At 40.6% G+C, this 19956-nt stretch overlaps 1 pseudogene; it reads right to left on the reverse strand.

Annotated features, from left to right (window-relative positions):
- Window positions 1-128: 128 nt before the first annotated feature.
- Window positions 129-19318, reverse strand: LOC137295324 (uncharacterized; annotated as a pseudogene).
- Between the last annotated feature and the right edge of the window lie 638 nt (window positions 19319-19956).

Below are 19956 nucleotides of genomic sequence, written 5' to 3' on the forward strand. Positions count from 1 at the left end.
CTCCTCCGTCTGGGAGCTGGAGTAGCTTGTGGTTCTTCTTGCACTGGCTCTTAAGTTCCAGATCCATCCTCTCCTGGTGCATGGTGAGGAGGTCTCTCCTCAGAGTAGAGATCTCTGATTCCATTCTGTCACGATATGAGGATCTCCTCTGTCTGGGAGCTGGAGTAGCTTGGGGTTCTTCTTGCACTGGCTCCTAAGCTCCTGAGGTCTCTCCTCAGAGCAGAGATAGCTAATTCCATCCTGTCACTAGATGAGGATCACAGTTTATGTAACCATAAGAATCCCTTCTTAAAGATGCTAATGCAGAAATGCCAGATGCTTTACTTCTGTCAGTATCAGGTGAGTCATGATCAGCATCTTGAGCATGTCGTCCTTTCAAACTATTTGTAGTCAAAATCAATATGTCAAGAGAGATTCCTCGGTTGAGGTAACCATTTCTTGAGATTAATCTGTTCAACAAGGACTCATACCCTGATCCCATAAGGTATCATCTATTCTGTCCTCCAGAGATTCGGGGTATTTGGCAACAGCTCTTTGAGCAATGATTGACAATTGTCTTTTGGGGGATTGTACAGTCACAGCTCAGACCATATTTCAGAATGCTAAACAAATTTCCTCAAAATTTAGATTCCAGAGGCTTCACAACACCCTTTGTCATAGAACTCCAGTTTAGTACTGAATGATGTACTGAGGTGTTATGTGAGTCATTTGTACCAGGAAGATCCTGTTTGGGGTCCTCAAGTTCTTAGGATTCAGGGATTTAAAATCATAATGACAACTAAACTCAAGATTTTACAAACAAAATAAATTTATTTCATACTCCAAAAAATAAAATCAACAATGTTAAAGAAAAGAATAGAAAAAATATTGCCTCCAAAGATCTTTAATAATAATACATAAAATATATAAACCCTACTAGAAATGCCTACACTATTACCCCTTATCCTAACTTAATTTCCCTAAACAATATTCCCTGCAAAACAAAACAAAATTAACTACTTTACATTATCTAACCAAACTTTATTTCTTCGAAATAAAGAATAAGGAAAAGTTCAGTTGACTGATCTCTCTGCTTATGAGAAACTCATGAACTGGCCCATTGGTATCCTCCCCAAACTTCCACATCGCAAAACTTCCACAGCTTATAACAACAACTTTTCTGGTTGTGTGCACACACTTTAGCATAGTGATTACCCCTGTTTAAATGGGTTAACCCATCTGTCAGTAAGAAATACAAACACACAGTCATGTAGTTACATAGTCATTTATCAAGGCTGCTTTTGAATAAAAATACATAGATCAGTATATATATTCATGTATATACAACATATCAAATTTGAAAGTCATTTTAAGTCATTTGAAAGTCTCAACATCCCAGGGGTAAATAATGTCCAACCGCATCAAAAAACTGCAGTTGTGTTTTCTGGCCTTGTCTCAGTCGTTGTCGTAGGCGAAATAACCTGTTCTCGGCTTCTCGGTACACACGTTTCCTGGAAGGAGGTGCTGCGCCAAAGTCAAGCTGTGACCTCGAACGATCTGCTATCTCAATTTTCTGGATGACTTCGACGAAACAGAACAGGTTCAGGTGATAATGAGTGAGCTGTCGATTCAGTCTGTTGTGGAAGCCTTCAAAGTTGTTTTTATTCCTTGGTCCTGGAGTGTTGTGATGGTTCCACAGGTAAATGGGAAATCTGGCGTCGTCATCTACCTATGTCACTGCCACATAGTCATTAAAGTCTCCTGAACATGGAACATTTGGGGCACCGTCCATTATCTCTATCCAAGTGTCCTGCACAGTGTTGGTTGGAAGCAAATCTAAACCACAAGCTCTTCTAACCCATTTTCTTACTTCAGGGTCTTCCTTGTATGCCACAGCCAAATCCAACTGTTGTGTTTTCCTCCAAAGAGCTTGAGCATAGTGTATAGGTATGTTATAAGATGGACATACATGGAAGGTTTTATACAATCCAGTTTCGCAGTTAATTTAATGGTGGCCAAAGAAGACAAACTCTATTAGTGGCCTTATGAAAATGGACATAAATGGAGGTTTCGAGATAACGAATCGTGACCTGTGCCCCAAAATGTACTACTTTTCGATTAACGCCTTTGCTCAAAGAACACAGTACACTTAACTACATTATCCCCCTTATGAGTACTGAAAATCCCTAAAGGTGGAACAATATTAATAATTCATTAAAGAGTGCTAGTCACATTATTATCAGAGGCACTACACTATCATTGAAGGCCTATATTCAATCATGTTAATACATTTCAGTGCTATGTATGAGTAATTGTACTCTTCAGTGACTTGGTTTCAGTTTTACAGAGAAAAGGCAAAAAATCATTACTCCAATACCTTCACTACTTCATTCATAACTTGATACACTAGTGTTACAATGTCAGATACATGTTACACATGAATGCACCAGTTCACACCATGAGTGATATACACACAAAAATTCACAATAACAGATATTATACATAAATAATACCTTGAAAACATATGCTACCATTTTTTTAAAAAAGGTCTTTAATAGTATTGTTGTATGTACCCTCCAATGTCTCCTTTTTTCTCTTCTTTTCTTCCTCTCTGGTCAAGGATGTTATGTCGGACACCTGCCCCCATTTTGATTCTTCATTCGGAAAAGAAATTTTGTATCTGCACCTATCAGAATCAGTTTCTGAGAGAAATCCTTCCAAACACCTTGCCATTCCCTTTTTCTGACCACCTCTTCTAAGCCTGGTATCTTTGACTTGTGTGACCTGACAAGAACTTTTCCCCCAATTTCATACACTGATATACTGGACCTTCTTTGGTGTTTCTTCACCATCTTTGATGATTGGCACATTGATGATTTCAAGACGTTTCTCCTCAGATCTGTTACAGCCTCTATCCTCTCGTGAACATTTTGTTCTTCAGTGTGCTGAAGTGTGACAATAATACGTTATATATGTATTACAAGCTAATGTCAACATATTCTATATATGATTTCAAATGAAATAACTCATAATTATAGTTTTTTAATAGAAAAGGATATTTGTGTCATATTGTGACTGGAACTTGTTGACACTTGTCATATATATTGCACAGATATTTTTCATTATGACAGTTATAAGTAAGTGATAATGTAAAATCTGTCATACCTCATCACTGTGCTGATAATTCTGAATGCTCCACTTCAGAACAAGAGTAGGCATCAGCTGAATTGCCCACCTTTAACAAATTCTTGAAATGAACTGGGGGAAAGCCAAACATTGCCTGGTATGGTGAGCAACCTGTAAACATAAGAAGTTATGTACATATTTATTTTATTTTATTTATTTTTTGGGGGGGTCATACTAGATATCTTCCCTATGACAGTCTTGTATCACACTTAGAGAATGATCGCACTTAGAAGTTGCCATGCTGTGACTCTCTCTAGTGGATGTTATGTCTCTCTAGTGGATGTTCAGTGCATGAACAACACAAGTCTGTCTCAGGTCCACAACTGTTTATTCTGAGCTACATACACAGGCGTAGGCTAGAACTAGAGCTGTAACGAATACACCAGGTGCCGAATACGATACGTATCACGAATATGGGGCTCCGAATACGAATATTTATTCATGAATACGAATGAAATACAAACAGGGTGAATTAAATTGCATAACTTTAATCAGCTAATGTTTTTTTTACAAAAAAAATAAATAAGTAAACATAATATCAGACTAACTTGAGCCTTGGGCCTCTTGGCACTTAAGTAGACTAGAACATTCAACATGAGAAGCAAAATGTAAGGTCAGGTAACAGAACAGATTGCAGCAATTTAAACTGCAACATTTTTTTTCAAAAACACAAGTATGTCCACATTCTTGGGATTTAGTGAAGCCCTTTGTGCAGTAACTACATCTCCTGCAGTGCTGAATACCCGTTCACTGGGCACACTTGTTGCAGGGATGCACAGCAAATGCCTGGCCACCTTACTCAGATAGGGAAGTCTATACTCATTGGACTTCCTCCATAAGAGAGGAGAGGAGTTGATACTCAGAGAATCAAGGTTATTATACAGCCGAAGCTCTTCATCTATCATGTCCATTCTGGACTTTGTTGCAGGTGTATGTTTTACTACAAAAACATCCCCAAACAGGGATTCCAGAGCTGACTTTTTACAACATGGTTCTTCTGCTTCTTTCTGGTCTACTGTGACAGTAGGCAATTTTTCTGGCACTTCTGCTTCCAATGATGGCAGGTCTGGCAGCGGAGAACTAGCAGGTGCTGATGATGAGGGACGAGGTTCTTTATCCATGCCTGGTTCGGTCTTGATGACAGCAATGTGCTGAAGAACAGACAGAAAATAAATCATTTTTGAGATGTTTTGAAATTTTAATTGTATTGAGTATTTTGGTTTACTTCTGAATAAAGACTAATAAATTATTTCAGAAAGTAACACTTTTGCTGTTAATTTAAAATTTTGGGAATTATGAAATAGTGAAACACTGGAAACATGTTTTAAATTAGGTATTTCAACTTATGTAAAATTTGGAAATGAGATGCTCACCTCAGAACAGCTTCTGTCAATATGATCTATGAGAGATACGATTGATGTCTGGACTTCAAGCCTCTCAATATCATCAAGGAAGGGGAGAGATTTGAATCGTGGATCAATTGCAGATGACTGCTTCATCAAAGTCTGGATGTCTTGTTCTGTGTATCGTTTGTCAAGATCGTTAGCTACTGCAAGCTTCACTTGTCGAATAACATTTGGATCTCCCTCAGCCACCTGCAGGTTTTTCTTCAGGTTTGACAGAAGTGGTAGCACCATTGAAATGGTTGGTTGTGATGCATCACACAGGATAGTCGTAACTGTCTTGAGAGGTTCAAGGACATGAACCAGATATTCTGCCGTTGTGATGTCTGTGACTGACAAAGTATCCAGATCTTTGTCTTTCTTTATGTCTGGGGACATAAGGGTTGCCATAATAGCAGGCTGCTGTTCCAGATACCTGGCCAACATATCATAGGCGCTGTTCCACCTAGTTTTTACTTCACTTAAAAGTTTGTGATTTGGAAGCTGCAAAAGAGTTTGTTTAGCCTTAAGCTGTTGACTGGCAGTAGAGCTTTTGTGAAAATAGTTTACAACTCTACGCACACGACCAAGCAGCCTCTGAACTTCACTGATTTTCAAAGCTTGTTGTGCGGCCAAATTAATGACATGGGCAAAACATTTGATATGTGGAGTCATGTTTGCCTGCTTGGCAGCAACACACATATTTGCTGCACTGTCGGATGTAAGTGGCTGCAGTCCATGAGGTCTTTCGAGCTTCCACTCGTCTACTGCACTTTTTAGAACCTGTGCAATGTTGGTTCCAGTATGACACTCATAAATAGCTCGTGTCTGCAAGACTTTATTTTGAAGTATCCACTGAGAGTCAATGAAATGGGCAGTGATTGTGATGTAGCTTTCTGTGGCCCTGGATGTCCACCCATCGGATGTCATAGCAATTGTCTGTGCTTCATGGAGCTGGCTTTGAACGCTTTGACGCACTTCTTCATACAAGTTCGGCATCACTTTTTCACTCAATGTGGGTCGTGATGGAACTGAGTATTTTGGTTCAAGGCAATGAACAAAATTTTTGAAAGCACTGTTCTCTACAATAGAATAAGGTCTTAAGTCTGTGGCTATGTAGAGAGCAAGATTTCTGGTGATGAGTTTAGCTCGTGCACTTCCAGGAGCCAGCTTTGACATGAAAGCTTCTGGGATGCTCAGCTGACCAACTGGCTTACTGATCACAGAGTCGGTTGTAGAAGGATTGCCACTGCACTTCCGAAGTGAACTTCCTGAATATCCTGAAGGCTGTTCATTGGCAGGAGCACACTTTGAAGGTTCACTCATTTCATGGAGATCAATGGAATGCTTTCTTTTCAGATGAACAGCCATGTTTGATGTGTTTTTGCAAGAGTAACTGAAAATTAATAAAGTCCTTGTATCAGCTTCAAAATAATGCACAAATACAACTAAATAAACTTTATTTTTCATAGATTTTACTGGCTAAAAATATTTGGGAATTAAAGAATATTTCTAAAATAAACTAGCTTTTGAATGTAAGCAAACTAGCTCTGTTACACAAACAGACATTTGTAGTAGTCAATTTTGTACTACAATTGGTAGTTTTATTTATAGCGCGGCATTGCCAAAACATCGGGAAAGTACGTCATTGCTAACACGAGATCGGCAAAACGAAAATAGAAACATCACGAATATAACTCACCTCAAAATGTGCTGACATAGCTTGCAGATCGTTAGGGATCCATCCTGCCCCTCTTTGTACTTCGGAAAGCCAAAATACTTCCATACATTCGATTTAAATTTGGCGGGGGCATTAGCAATGCCCAGCAATTCTCTTTTGTGGGACATTGCTAGGGAGATCGATCCACTTTACGGTTGTCGTAAAACGCTTATGAAAGACATGTTTTCATAAACTATGCTTTCAAAAATGCTGTGTTGCACTAGTTATCGCTAATTTTCAATATAGGTTGTGTCAGTGATGTTTAAAATACGTGTTTCACATGAACAACCAAAGTCGTAATAGAATCGTAAATGTTTCTGAACAGACAAAATGGCGCGAAGTCAGTATTGCGCCGTGCACGATTCGAAGTTTATTATTTGAATAATTTTACGTTCGTTCAAATAAATATGACTACGATAGGTAGGTTTGTTTCCTATCAAATCTATGCATTGACTGTTTACTAAATAGGCGGAAATTATAAAATACATTGCTATGAATGAGACTGAATTGTGTCCCGCTCTGTCATGTATGGTGTCATTCTTTGCTTTGTTTTCGATCTTTTTCAGAAAAACTTTAGACCATTTCTTTTCAATATGTGATGAGTCTGATGACTAAAAATATTCGAATATATTTGGTATTTTAAGTAGTGAATAACGAGTACAATTCGTGCAGGCCAATTATTCGGTGCACCGAATACGTGAGTGAATCGTTACGGCTCTAGCTAGAACGTCTCTATAGCTTCTCTCTCTCTCGGCCCTATTGTCTGAGCTGTTATATATACCCAGGGTTGGTCAGTCTTGGTCTTTGTTCTTAGTTCTTAGTTGTTCCCCCTTAGCTCCTGTTCAGTGATGGGTCATCAATAATGATCTTAATTAGGCCCCTAATCATTAACTGGCCAGAATGTGCATTGAAGATGTTGTCTTAACCTTGATTGCTTTGGTTCATTACCAGGGTAGCTAATGCCTGTAATTACTTGGTCCTTTTATCAGTATTAATTTTAGCGGCCAGCATGTGCACGCTAAGTTGGGGGGCTGGCTGGTCACCTATTAGCCTCCTGGAACTATAAAGGGTATTGCTCAGGAGCAAGGGTATCTCACTGGCCAGTGCGAATATCAATTACCCATCCTCTGTAGTGAGTGTGGGCCAGCTGGGCTCCTCTAATTACAAAATTAAACGAGACTTACCTGTAAGGTGAAGTTTGAGTGTAATTCCATAAACCATCTTCCTGACTTAGGGGTTACGTGAAAGAGACGCGCATGCGTGCTAGTCAGTCTTGAGCAAAATGTTTCATCTAAACACTAATTATTCCCGGGAAAAGGGCGGGTGGGCACGTAACCCCTAAGTCAGGAAGATGGTTTATGGAATTACACTCAAACTTCACCTTACAGGTAAGTCTCGTTTAATTTTGTAATTCCATTACACCATCCTTCCTTAGGGGTCACGTGAGAGCTTTAGAGTAGAGGAAACATTTTCTTTCCACCAATAATTGAAAACAATAACCAACAGTTTTGAATTCTACTTGGTTTATACAGTTTTATAATGTGAAAATCATGACACTCATAGCGTGCATCATTGTGTTGCAGAGTTCAGTATGGCATCACACACACGTGTATCCACTGTGAGGGGGAGATTGTAATGTCTCCTGAACGTGGACTCCTGGCTCCACCCCGCCGTGCGGAGAATGGTGTGCAGCGGCACCTTTGATCGACTCGCCGAGCTGCTCGTAGCCGCTCGTACACTATGGGGTTTAAAGATACCCACATCAATACCCGCTCGAGCAAGGGTCAGTTTGACCCATCTACTGATAGTGTCTTTTGTCACTGGTTTGTGGGGTCGTTGAAGCCCAATAAACAGTCTATGCTCCAGGCCCCTGAGGGGTTTTGTTAATTCTAGATATGCACGTGTAGTTTTCACAACACAAAGTTTGACATCAAGTGGATATGCCGAGAAAACCAGTTCTCCCACATGATAACCTCTTCTAGATTGCTATTCTAATAACTAAGTGACTATCTCTAAATTCTATGTTCTCTAAAACTATCAAATGAACAGATTGAATTCTCTGGCCAGATAACAAACACAAAAGCATTGCTAACTTGAAACTTATGTCTTTAAGGTTATCTCCGTATTCTCGTAAGGATTTCAACACTATGCTTACGTCCCAAGTTACAGTGTATTTGGGTAGAGCTGGCCGTAAATGGAATACTCCTTTCATGAAACGTTTAACCAATGTATGGTTGACAACTGGCATACCATCCACACTGATAACCGCTGACAGAGCCGATCTCGCTGTGTTTAAAGCACTGTAGCTAAGTCCACTTTGCTAAAGTTCTCCAAGAAATTCAAGAACGTGATTTAGAGATGGTAAAAGGGGATCAACATCCCTCCTGACACAAAAAAACAGCCACTTTTTGTGATAGTTCCCATACTGTTTCTTTGTAGTTTCTCTCCAGGAAGCGAGCAATACTTCTGTAACTGTCCCTGAAAGGTTTCTTGCTTTATATGAGTTCCTGACAATCTGAAGACAGTCAGTTTCAGTTTTCTCCTCAGTGGGTGCTAGAGCGTTGGTTCTGTGGGCAGTTGTAGAAGCCTCTCTCTCCCTGGCAGTATCAGAGGGAAGTCCACTGTCAGATGGAGAAGTTTGGTAAACCAGGCCTGGGTTGGCCACAACGGGGCGATCAGTGTCACATCTGCTTGGTCCTGCTCGATCTTTTTCAACACAAGTGGGATGATGCTGAAAGGCGGAAAACAGTAATTGTTGTGAGTTTTCCAGTTGACACTGAAACAATCAACAGCTGAGGCCCCAGGGTCTGGACGCCACGACACGTAATTATCAAGTTTATAGTTCAACCTTGAAGCACACAGGTCTCTATCAAGCTCAGGGTATTTCATATGTATCTCACTAAATACATCATCCGCCAGAAACCATTCCTTATCTTGCCAATTAGTGTCCCGAGACTCGCGGTCAGCGGTGGTATTGTCAGCCCCCGGCAGATAAGCTGCGGAAACCCAGAGGTCTCTCGCAATGCACCATATCCACAAGGATCTCACCGCCAAATAGCAGTCTAATTTATTGCCCCCTTGCTTGTTAATGTAGGCAACAGCAGTAGTGTTGTCAATTAACACTCTCACATGTGTGTTGGTTAGCGAAGCACAGAAACTCTGAATGGTCAACTTGGCGGCAAGTATTTCTAGACAGTTGATGTGAGAGCATTGCTCTAGCTCTGACCACCCTCCCCCTGTAGACTGGGACCCACAGGTACCGCCCCAACCTGTTAGGGAAGCGTCGGATGTCAAGTGAATGCCGGGCTCTGGCAGATACACAGGTTTGGGTATTCGTCCAATGTTATCTATCCACCAGTGAAGTTCAGCATGGAATATTTTAGGAATTTCAACACAGGCATCGAATTGTCCTTTGCACATCTGCAACAGTTTGTTCTTCTCAATTTCTAAACGTTTATAGTGCAGAACAGCAAACTTCATGCCTGGTTCTGTAGCCACCAGTTTTCCTATCAAAGAAGCTAGCTCTCTTATAGAAGCTGTTTTCTTAGCTAGTAACTCCTGGCATGTTTTCTTGATTTTCCCCGCCTTTTCTTCTGTCAAACTGACAGTCATCTCCAAAGAATTGAGAACATAGCCGAGATAGGTTATAACCTGTGTGGGGATTAACTGAGACTTGTGCGGGTGGATTGTGAATCCCAGGGAATCTAGAAGTTGCACCGTGGCTCGAACATTAGCTTCACACATCTTGTATGTATCCCCCTCAAGAATGCTATCATCAATGTACCCAGATACAGCATGACCAAGTTTATGCAACTCCGCAAACGGCACTTTCATCACTTTTGTGAACACTCTCGGCGCTGATGTTAATCCGTTAGCCAAACACGTGAACTCATACAGTTGGTTATGCCAAAAGAATCTCATGAATTTTCTGAATTTGTTATGAACGGGGATGGTAAAATACGCATCTGTCAGGTCAATGCTGGCAAAGAAGCAATTTGGCTTCATAGGGTTTATGGCAGATTTTATCGTGTCCATTTTGAATTTTAGTTTGTCTACTGCCCTATTAAGCAAAGTCAAATCCAATATGATACGCACGCCTCCATCCTTCTTGTCTCTACTGAAAATATTAGAGACAAACTGACCATCGCATGGTTCTACCGCTTCAATTATACCTTTCTGAGACATTTCCAATAACTGTTTGCTTATAGCAACTTTATCCTTTGCACTAAATTGAATAGGTTTTGGTAAATGACCTTGTGCTGGTACTTCATCAAATTCTATTTTGTAGCCTGGGCCTACAGTATCCAGAATATACTTATCTTTGGTGAGATTCTTCCACTGAGCCAAACAAACACTTGTACTACCAGCAATAAAGTTATCAGGTCTATGAGTCAATTTATCACATTTGAAGCTCACCTCAGCATCTGGGTCACGTGACAGACTGGCTACTGCCTGTTCTGTGATTGGTAGCCTCCTCCTCTCTTTTTGAAATTTCCGCGACGTGTCTGGGCTAAAAAACGCCTCTCTTGGTCGTTCTGCCCGTGTGGTCGGGATCGTTGGAAATCTCGTCTTGCGTAACGTGGACTCCATCCACGGTTTGGTTTCCATGGAGACGGACTGCGTCCATCCTTCCCCTTGCTACCTCCGAGCTTTGCCGTGAGAGATTGGTATTCAGTTATTTCTTTGACTTGCTTAGCCAAATCATCCCCAAATAACTGATCCGTCACTTGATTTCCGTGTGCGCATAGTTGTTTGTAGATTCCCTTCATGTCCGGTTTAAAGGTGTCCTTCCTGTGATTTGTCAGTTCGACAAAAGCCCCAGACAAAAGTCTAAGAGAGTCACATGATTTTTTGGCAATGACTTTAAGACTTACATGTTCAGTCTTGTTTTTTGAAGCATTCATCACTTCATCAGTAAGTTCCAGGATTGGACACAAAGCCTTTGAGATTAGATTTTGAATTTTTTGCAGCTTAACATCTGCAGATCTTGTTCTGGCGTGAACCTCATTCCAAACTTGAGTGTTCACTTTGGGGACAGTGAGGTTAGGAACGTTTTCAGGCTTGAGGTACTTGTCCCCAGTCTGGATCAGCGCCTCCAGGTTTGTCTGCGCGCGCAGACCCTCGTTCACTGTTTTCCCCAACATCATGTTCACTTTCTGGCCGTACTTGTCATCATTTTTGTAAAAGTTAGTGAGTTCGGATATGACTGCCTCCACTTCATTTTCACTGTCGTCTTCATTCTCACTATCTATAATATCCATCAAGTCATCAAATGCATCATCGTCTTCAGTGACGGATGTATCATCACCAGCCTCATTAGCACGGCTTCTCTTCCCCGTGTCCCTGGCATCGCTGCCTTTACGCTTCAGTGACCCGCACTGTCCAGCTACGCTGGTACTGGGCTCCTGAGCTGACCTACTTTGTCCAGCTGCGCTGGTACTGGGTCCACAATTGTTAGTTATTGAGGGTTGAGACACCTGTGTCATATTACCACTCATTTTCATGACTTTCTCTGTTAAAAGTTCCAAAGTTTCTGCCTGTCGCTGCTGCGCAGCCAGGACTTGTGCCAAAGCATCGTCACTGGGAGAGGCACTTGTGCCCTCTGTCTCCCGACTCGTCTCCTCTGCGAGGGGACACTGGCCTGACGCCATCTTGTAAGCTGAAACTGATTGGTCAGCACCAACGGCTTTCCCCAAATATCTTGAGAGTTCCGAAACTAAGAATTCCTTAGACATCCAAATCCGATCTTGAATCCATGGGAAAGGGAAATCACGTATCCTCACTCCGTAAATCCGATTATGATAGGTAATAATCCAAGTTATGTCAGAATCTTCCAAACACTTGTCAAGACAACTAGGAACACATTCGCTACTGACTAGCATGCATGCGCGTCTCTCTCACGTGACCCCTAAGGAAGGATGGTGTAATGGAATCTGGAATTTGGCAAGTAAATTAACTAAATGCATGGGGGCCAGTTGGGATCCTGATATTGTGCCTTGGATACACTTCCCCCATCCTATTGTAGGGACGTGACCTCGCGTCCTTATGTAGAGAATGAGACCAATTGACCATGACCAACCCTGAGATAACATTACGTATACCAAATATTGGAGATGACATTACACTGTTTACAAATTAGTTACAAAGCGCCATTGTAAGTTTCATGAGGTAATGGACATAATTGGAAACAAAATAATGAAAGAGTAGTGGTATAAAATGGACGTACATGGAAATTATGACATATTCCACTTGCACGGTGATTTGAAGTGATGGACATGGAAGATAAATCAATTAACTGCAATACATGACGAAAGGTATGTTGTAAGATGGACATATTTTGTATCTGCACCTATCAGAATCAGTTTCTGAGAGAAATCCTTCCAAACACCTTGCCATTCCCTTTTTCTGACCACCTCTTCTAAGCCTGGTATCTTTGACTTGTGTGACCTGACAAGAACTTTTCCCCCAATTTCATACACTGATATACTGGACCTTCTTTGGTGTTTCTTCACCATCTTTGATGATTGGCACATTGATGATTTCAAGACGTTCCTCCTCAGATCTGTTACAGCCTCTATCCTCTCGTGAACATTTTGTTCTTCAGTGTGCTGAAGTGTGACAATAATACGTTATATATGTATTACAAGCTAATGTCAACATATTCATAGTCAACAGTTATAAGTAAGTGATAATGTAAAATCTGTCATACCTCATCACTGTGCTGATAATTCTGAATGCTCCACTTCAGAACAAGAGTAGGCATCAGCTGAATTGCCCACCTTTAACAAATTCTTGAAATGAACTGGGGGAAAGCCAAACATTGCCTGGTATGGTGAGCAACCTTTAAACATAAGAAGTTATGTACATATTTATTTTATTTTATTTATTTTTTGGGGGGGTCATACTAGATATCTTCCCTATGACAGTCTTGTATCACACTTAGAGAATGATCGCACTTAGAAGTTGCCATGCTGTGACTCTCTCTAGTGGATGTTATGTCTCTCTAGTGGATGTTCAGTGCATGAACAACACAAGTCTGTCTCGGGTCCACAACTGTTTATTCTGAGCTACATACACAGGCGTAGTCTAGAACGTCTTTATAGCTTCTCTCTCTCTCGGCCCTATTGTCTGAGCTGTTATATATACCCAGGGTTGGTCAGTCTTGGTCTTTGTTCTTAGTTGTTCCCCCTTAGCTCCTGTTCAGTGATGGGTCATCAATAATGATCTTAATTAGGCCCCTAATCATTAACTGGCCAGAATGTGCATTGAAGATGTTGTCTTAACCTTGATTGCTTTGGTTCATTACCAGGGTAGCTAATGCCTGTAATTACTTGGTCCTTTTATCAGTATTAATTTTAGCGGCCAGCATGTGCACGCTAAGTTGGGGGGCTGGCTGGTCACCTATTAGCCTCCTGGAACTATAAAGGGTATTGCTCAGGAGCAAGGGTATCTCTTCTAAGCCTGGTATCTTTGACTTGTGTGACCTGACAAGAACTTTTCCCCCAATTTCATACACTGATATACTGGACCTTCTTTGGTGCTTCTTCACCATCTTTGATGATTGGCTCATTGATGATTTCGAGACGTTCCTCCTCAGATCTGTTACAGCCTCTATCCTCTCGTGAACATTTTGTTCTTCAGTGTGCTGAAGTGTGACAATAATACATTATATATGTATTACAAGCTAATGTCAACATATTCTATATATGATTTCAAATGAAATAACTCATAATTATAGTTATTTGATAGAAAAGGATATTTATGTCATATTGTGACTGGAACTTGTTGACATGTCATATATATTGCACAGATATTTTTCATTATGACAGTTATAAGTAAGTGATAATGTAAAATCTGTCATACCTCATCACTGTGCTGATAATTCTGAATGCTCCACTTCAGAACAAGAGTAGGCATCAGCTGAATTGCCCACCTTTAACAAATTCTTGAAATGAACTGGGGAAAGCCAAACATTGCCTGGTATGGTGAGCAACCTGTAAACATAAGAAGTTATGTACCTATTCAGGGCTCTACGGACATAATTTTATTTAGTTGACCTTTGACTAGCAAATATTTTCTTTTACTAGCCAAATAAAACATTTACTAGCCAGACACATGTAGTGGTATTACACCTAGTATTTTGTGAATAAACTACTACAAATCCAACCAACATTTTGTTTTACTTCCTCACTCTGTCCATTGATTCAAAAACAAACTGTTTCAAAAGAAATATGCCATCTGGAAGCTACTTTATGAGGTATCAACACATATAGTAACTAGCTTACTTTGAGTTAACTATTAACATTGAACATATTACATCATAATGATAAGAAAAATGATTACTTTTGCAGGACTGGTTATTCAGGATCTTAAGCTTCAGAATGACATCCTGTTTCAGAAGAATTTTAACCTTGTCAGGTGTCACTGTATCAAAGAAACTTCAGTTAAATGGAGACATATTTAACTACTGAGTAAGGTTTCCTGCTTTTCTGTAACTGCCACTGAGAGCTCAGATTTTGTCTTCACAATTTGGTTTCACAGTCACAATGTTCTTTGACCAATCTTTTTGTCCAGGGCCACCAGCAATCCTTCTCTTGCCATTAGACATCCATTTATTAACTGACTTCTCTGGGTTAAACTCAGCAAGTTCGGGGCCTTCTGATGAAATCAAAATCAAATCAGACGGTCTTTGCACAGACAAGCAGCTCCTAACGTCTCTATTAATTCTTTTCTGGGCCGAGAAAGCCTGTTCACATTCAGCAGAGCTAATCGGCAGGGTTAACATGATCCTCACAAGATGAAGTATATTGCTGAAATCTGTTTTGTATGGATCCTTGCTGAGTAGGATTTGCCAGAGATCAGAGTAAGATTTATCCTTGAAGGTGTTTGCCACAAAAACTTTCATCTGCCTCCACTCTGTCTGAACAGCCTCCACATTGCATCCAGCAGAGACAAGGGGGATTCTGAACCAATCACACAGAACATCTATTTCATGATTTCCAAAGTGTACAAGTTCCCTTTTACAATCTGGCCAGGTGACATGATTAAACACCTTGAAGCTCTTCACAGTACCTTGGGCCCCTTCATTTGTATTTGAACCAAACAGATTTTCAAACCTGGACTCCCAACTCCTTGATGGTGATGTCAGTGGTAGATGCCACATGTTTCTTCAGTTCTTCTTTGGCCACACCAACACTACCAGTCATTTCAATGGCTTGAAATTTGATTGGACCCGGAAGATTTTCTTGGCTTTCAATACACAGCCGGGAGCTGTTATATATACCCAGGTTTGGTCAGTCTTGGTCTTTGTTCTTAGTTCTTCCATCTCTGTACGTCAGGGTTGTCTTTGTAGAGAACAGCAAGGCCAAGATTTTGTGTCTTCCTCCATACTGCTTGGCAGTAATGGAAAAAACACCCTTTGACTTCAGCTTGTGGGAACTCCCTCTCTCTGGCTCGGATTGCTGCTAGTTCGAAGTCTGTCTGCACTCTTGTGGGTTGAAGGGGGCGGTTGTGTACCTCTTGCACCTTGTCCTTGAGGAGTCGGAATAGTCTGGCATACGTGGTCTGTTGTCGATCAGGCATCAGGACGAATACGAGTGGATACATGGTTGAGCCGCTGTGTGCATGTATTATGTAAAGTTGGCTCCACAAGGCTGGGCATGACGAAAAGGTACCGTCCATGCAGATGGTGTCTGCGGACTGAAGGGTAGCTAGCTGTTCCTCTGTGAAAAAGGCAATCATCTTATCGTCATCTCCATCGCTGAATAGCAGGAAGGGGCGTCCGTCTTGTGTCTCGGTCCATTGTCCTTGTAAGTCAACATCTCGACGACTCTGTGGAAGGGCTGGTATAGATGTCTGTCTGTGTCGGTAAAGTGCACTGCTTACACTGGCGAAGGAAGGCACGGTGGGTGCTGCATCAGGTGTTAGTCGAGCAATCTCGTCATTGTAGATAACTTGAACGGGTGTCATCTCTTCTCGTGCCCTCTTCCTCAGTGTGCTGATGATCCTGACGGCGTTACTGTCACGTGGTGGATGTAAATGTTCACCAGAAACATTCACGATGAAGTCGCCAGCTGTAGTGCACTTTCCTTTGCACTTGCTCACAGTACAACGCCAGTGAACAAACTCGCCTCTGACTTTATTCTTTGTGTAAGTGTGACCTTGAAGGAATACCTGAGGGGCACCCTTCTGCGACTTCACATACTCTACTCTCTGAAGACCAGCCATCTCTGTGGTTGTTGAAAACCTATGTCCTCTATCTTATAGTTTGCGAAAACATAATCCTACTAACTATGTTTTAAAATCAAATTGTCAACAAAGCATTGTTTTCATTATCTGAATAAGCGACTCTTTGATCAAAACAGGGAGAAGATACATACATTATTACTAGGAGGCAAAAAATCATTACTCCAATACCTTCACTACTTCATTCATAACTTGATACACTAGAGTTACAATGTCAGATACATGTTACACATGAATGCACCAGTTCACACCATGAGTGATATACACACAAAAATTCACAATAACAGATATTATACATAAATAATACCTTGAAAACATATGCTACCATTTTTTTAAAAAAGGTCTTTAATAGTATTGTTGTATGTACCCTCCAATGTCTCCTTTTTTCTCTTCTTTTCTTCCTCTCTGGTCAAGGATGTTATGTCGGACACCTACACCCATTTTGATTCTTCATTCGGAAAAGAAATTTTGTATCTGCACCTATCAGAATCAGTTTCTGAGAGAAATCCTTCCAAACACCTTGCCATTCCCTTTTTCTGACCACCTCTTCTAAGCCTGGTATCTTTGACTTGTGTGACCTGACAAGAACTTTTCCCCCAATTTCATACACTGATATACTGGACCTTCTTTGGTGTTTCTTCACCATCTTTGATGATTGGCTCATTGATGATTTCCGAGACGTTCCTCCTCAGATCTGTTACAGCCTCTATCCTCTCGTGAACATTTTGTTCTTCAGTGTGCTGAAGTGTGACAATAATACATTATATATGTATTACAAGCTAATGTCAACATATTCTATATATGATTTCAAATGAAATAACTCATAATTATAGTTATTTGATAGAAAAGGATATTTATGTCATATTGTGACTGGAACTTGTTGACACATGTCATATATATTGCACAGATATTTTTCATTATGACAGTTATAAGTATGTGATAATGTAAAATCTGTCATACCTCATCACTGTGCTGATAATTCTGAATGCTCCACTTCAGAACAAGAGTAGGCATCAGCTGAATTGCCCACCTTTAACAAATTCTTGAAATGAACTGGGGGAAAGCCAAACATTGCCTGGTATGGTGAGCAACCTGTAAACATAAGAAGTTATGTACATATTTATTTATTTTATTTTTGGGGGGGTCATACTAGATATCTTCCCTATGACAGTCTTGTATCACACTTAGAGAATGATCGCACTTAGAGGTTGTCGTGCTGTGACTCTCTCTAGTGGATGTTATGTCTCTCTAGTGGATGTTCAGTGCATGAACAACACAAGTCTGTCTCGGATCCACAACTGTTTATTCTGAGCTACATACACAGGTGTAGGCTAGAACGTCTCTATAGCTTCTCTCTCTCTCGGCCCTATTGTCTGAGCTGTTATATATACCCAGGGTTGGTCAGTCTTGGTCTTTGTTCTTAGTTGTTCCCCCTTAGCTCCTGTTCAGTGATGGGTCATCAATAATGATCTTAATTAGGCCCCTAATCATTAACTGGCCAGAATGTGCATTGAAGATGTTGTCTTAAACTTGATTGCTTTGGTTCATTACCAGGGTAGCTAATGCCTGTAATTACTTGATCCTTTTATCAGTATTAATTTTAGCGGCCAGCATGTGCACACTAAGTTGGGGGGCTGGCTGGTCACCTATTAGCATCCTGTAACTGTAAGGGGTTTTGCTCAGGAGCAAGGGTATCTCACTGACCAGTGCGAATATCAATTACCCATCCTCTGTAGTGAGTGTGGGCCAGCTGGGCTCCTCTAATCTGGAATTTGGCAAGTAAATTAACTAAATGCATGGGGGTCAGTTGGGATCCTGATATTGTGCCTTGGATACACTTCCCCCATCGTATTGTAGGGACGTGACCTCGCGTCCTTATGTAGAGAATGAGACCAATTGACCATGACCAACCCTGAGATAACATTATGTATACCAAATATTGGAGATGACATTACACTGTTTACAAATTAGTTACAAAGTCACATACTAGATATCTTCACTATGAGAGTCTTGTTTATCAGTCTTATTTAAACAGGTTCACATTGCCGTAATTGGTTTAACTATGTAATCATTGCAATAGTAGTGAAGGGTTTTCAGTGTTACCCGATCTGCAAGTTGCAAGTACATGCTTACAGTATGAAGAGGATATGGTTACAATGTGTGCTTCATGCTGTCTGTTACATGGCAACATTCATTTAAAGCCCTTGGTCCAGAAGTCAATGTCAAACTTTACCAAGAGACAAATGATGACTTTCATTATGTATTCTTGCATAGGCAGGCAACTTCTCCACCCAGGTGAAACTTTCACCATCCAAACTGTTCTTAAAATCAAATTCCAGGTGTGCTTTCCAGTCACAGTGTGATCGCTCACTCTGAAAGTATGAAAACAGATCAATAGATAAAGATAAAGAACAGAAGAAATAGAGCAATGTAATTAACAAATACTATATAATTCGCTACAAGGTAAGATGCACATAGAAAAAAGAACGACCTAACTATGATATGACATTGTCAGAATAGAAGCAAATGGCAGAGGTATGGACAAGCTACATATCTGCTGACAGTTTATATTTCAACACATCAGCTTGTAAATAAATTTAAATAAAAACATATTTATGAAGTACTCATTTTCTGAGGGTAGAAAAAACTGGCTTCAAGACCTTCGTGAACAGTCTAAGAGCAGAAGCAAGTCCATTTGGAAGGCAAGTGAACTGATACAGTTGACCATCCCAGTAAAACCTAAGGTAAAACCAACTGAGACTGATAATCAACTCACATGAACTGATGGTTCAGCGCATGTGCACATCTTGCGTGGTCCCGATAGTACGGAGTAGGGAGGTGGAATTAGCAAGTTCCCTCCGTGTCAAATGGCAATTGACATCCACCTCTGGTTTTTCCTTTTCATCAGTTTTCATGTTATGCTTGAGACTAAGGTGACAATGGAGATCTGTCCTTGCTGGAAATGTCTTCCAAATGCCACGCATGAGAATAAATGAACAAATGTGGTGTGATACTTTTTCACATGGTGCCTTCGGGCCTTTGTTGATGGGAATGGTCCAGCATTGCAAATGTCACATGGTTGGGAGTCATGGTCCCTTTCAAGGTCATGAAGCTCTGGTTGCGACAGAGGTGGTTTTCCCACCATAATGTCCAGAGGGCAAGATATTTCATGGCCATTATGACTACAAACAGGCCTGAATCTTGGTCGCTGGCCTAAAATCTGTGACAGGAAGATCCTGTTTTGGGATCTCAGGTTCTCAGTATTCAGGGATTTGAAATCATAATAACAACCAAACTCAAGATTTTACAAACAAAATAAATTTATTTCAAAGTCCAAAGTAACATCAACAATATTAAATAAAAGAAGCCTAAATCTGTTGTATTATTTTTGTCCCCCCAGCCTGTAATGCGGGAAATATAGTTGACGCCTCTGTCCATCCGTCC

Source organism: Haliotis asinina, chromosome 8, assembly GCF_037392515.1.
Source record: "Haliotis asinina isolate JCU_RB_2024 chromosome 8, JCU_Hal_asi_v2, whole genome shotgun sequence".
Classification (NCBI taxonomy): domain Eukaryota; kingdom Metazoa; phylum Mollusca; class Gastropoda; order Lepetellida; family Haliotidae; genus Haliotis; species Haliotis asinina.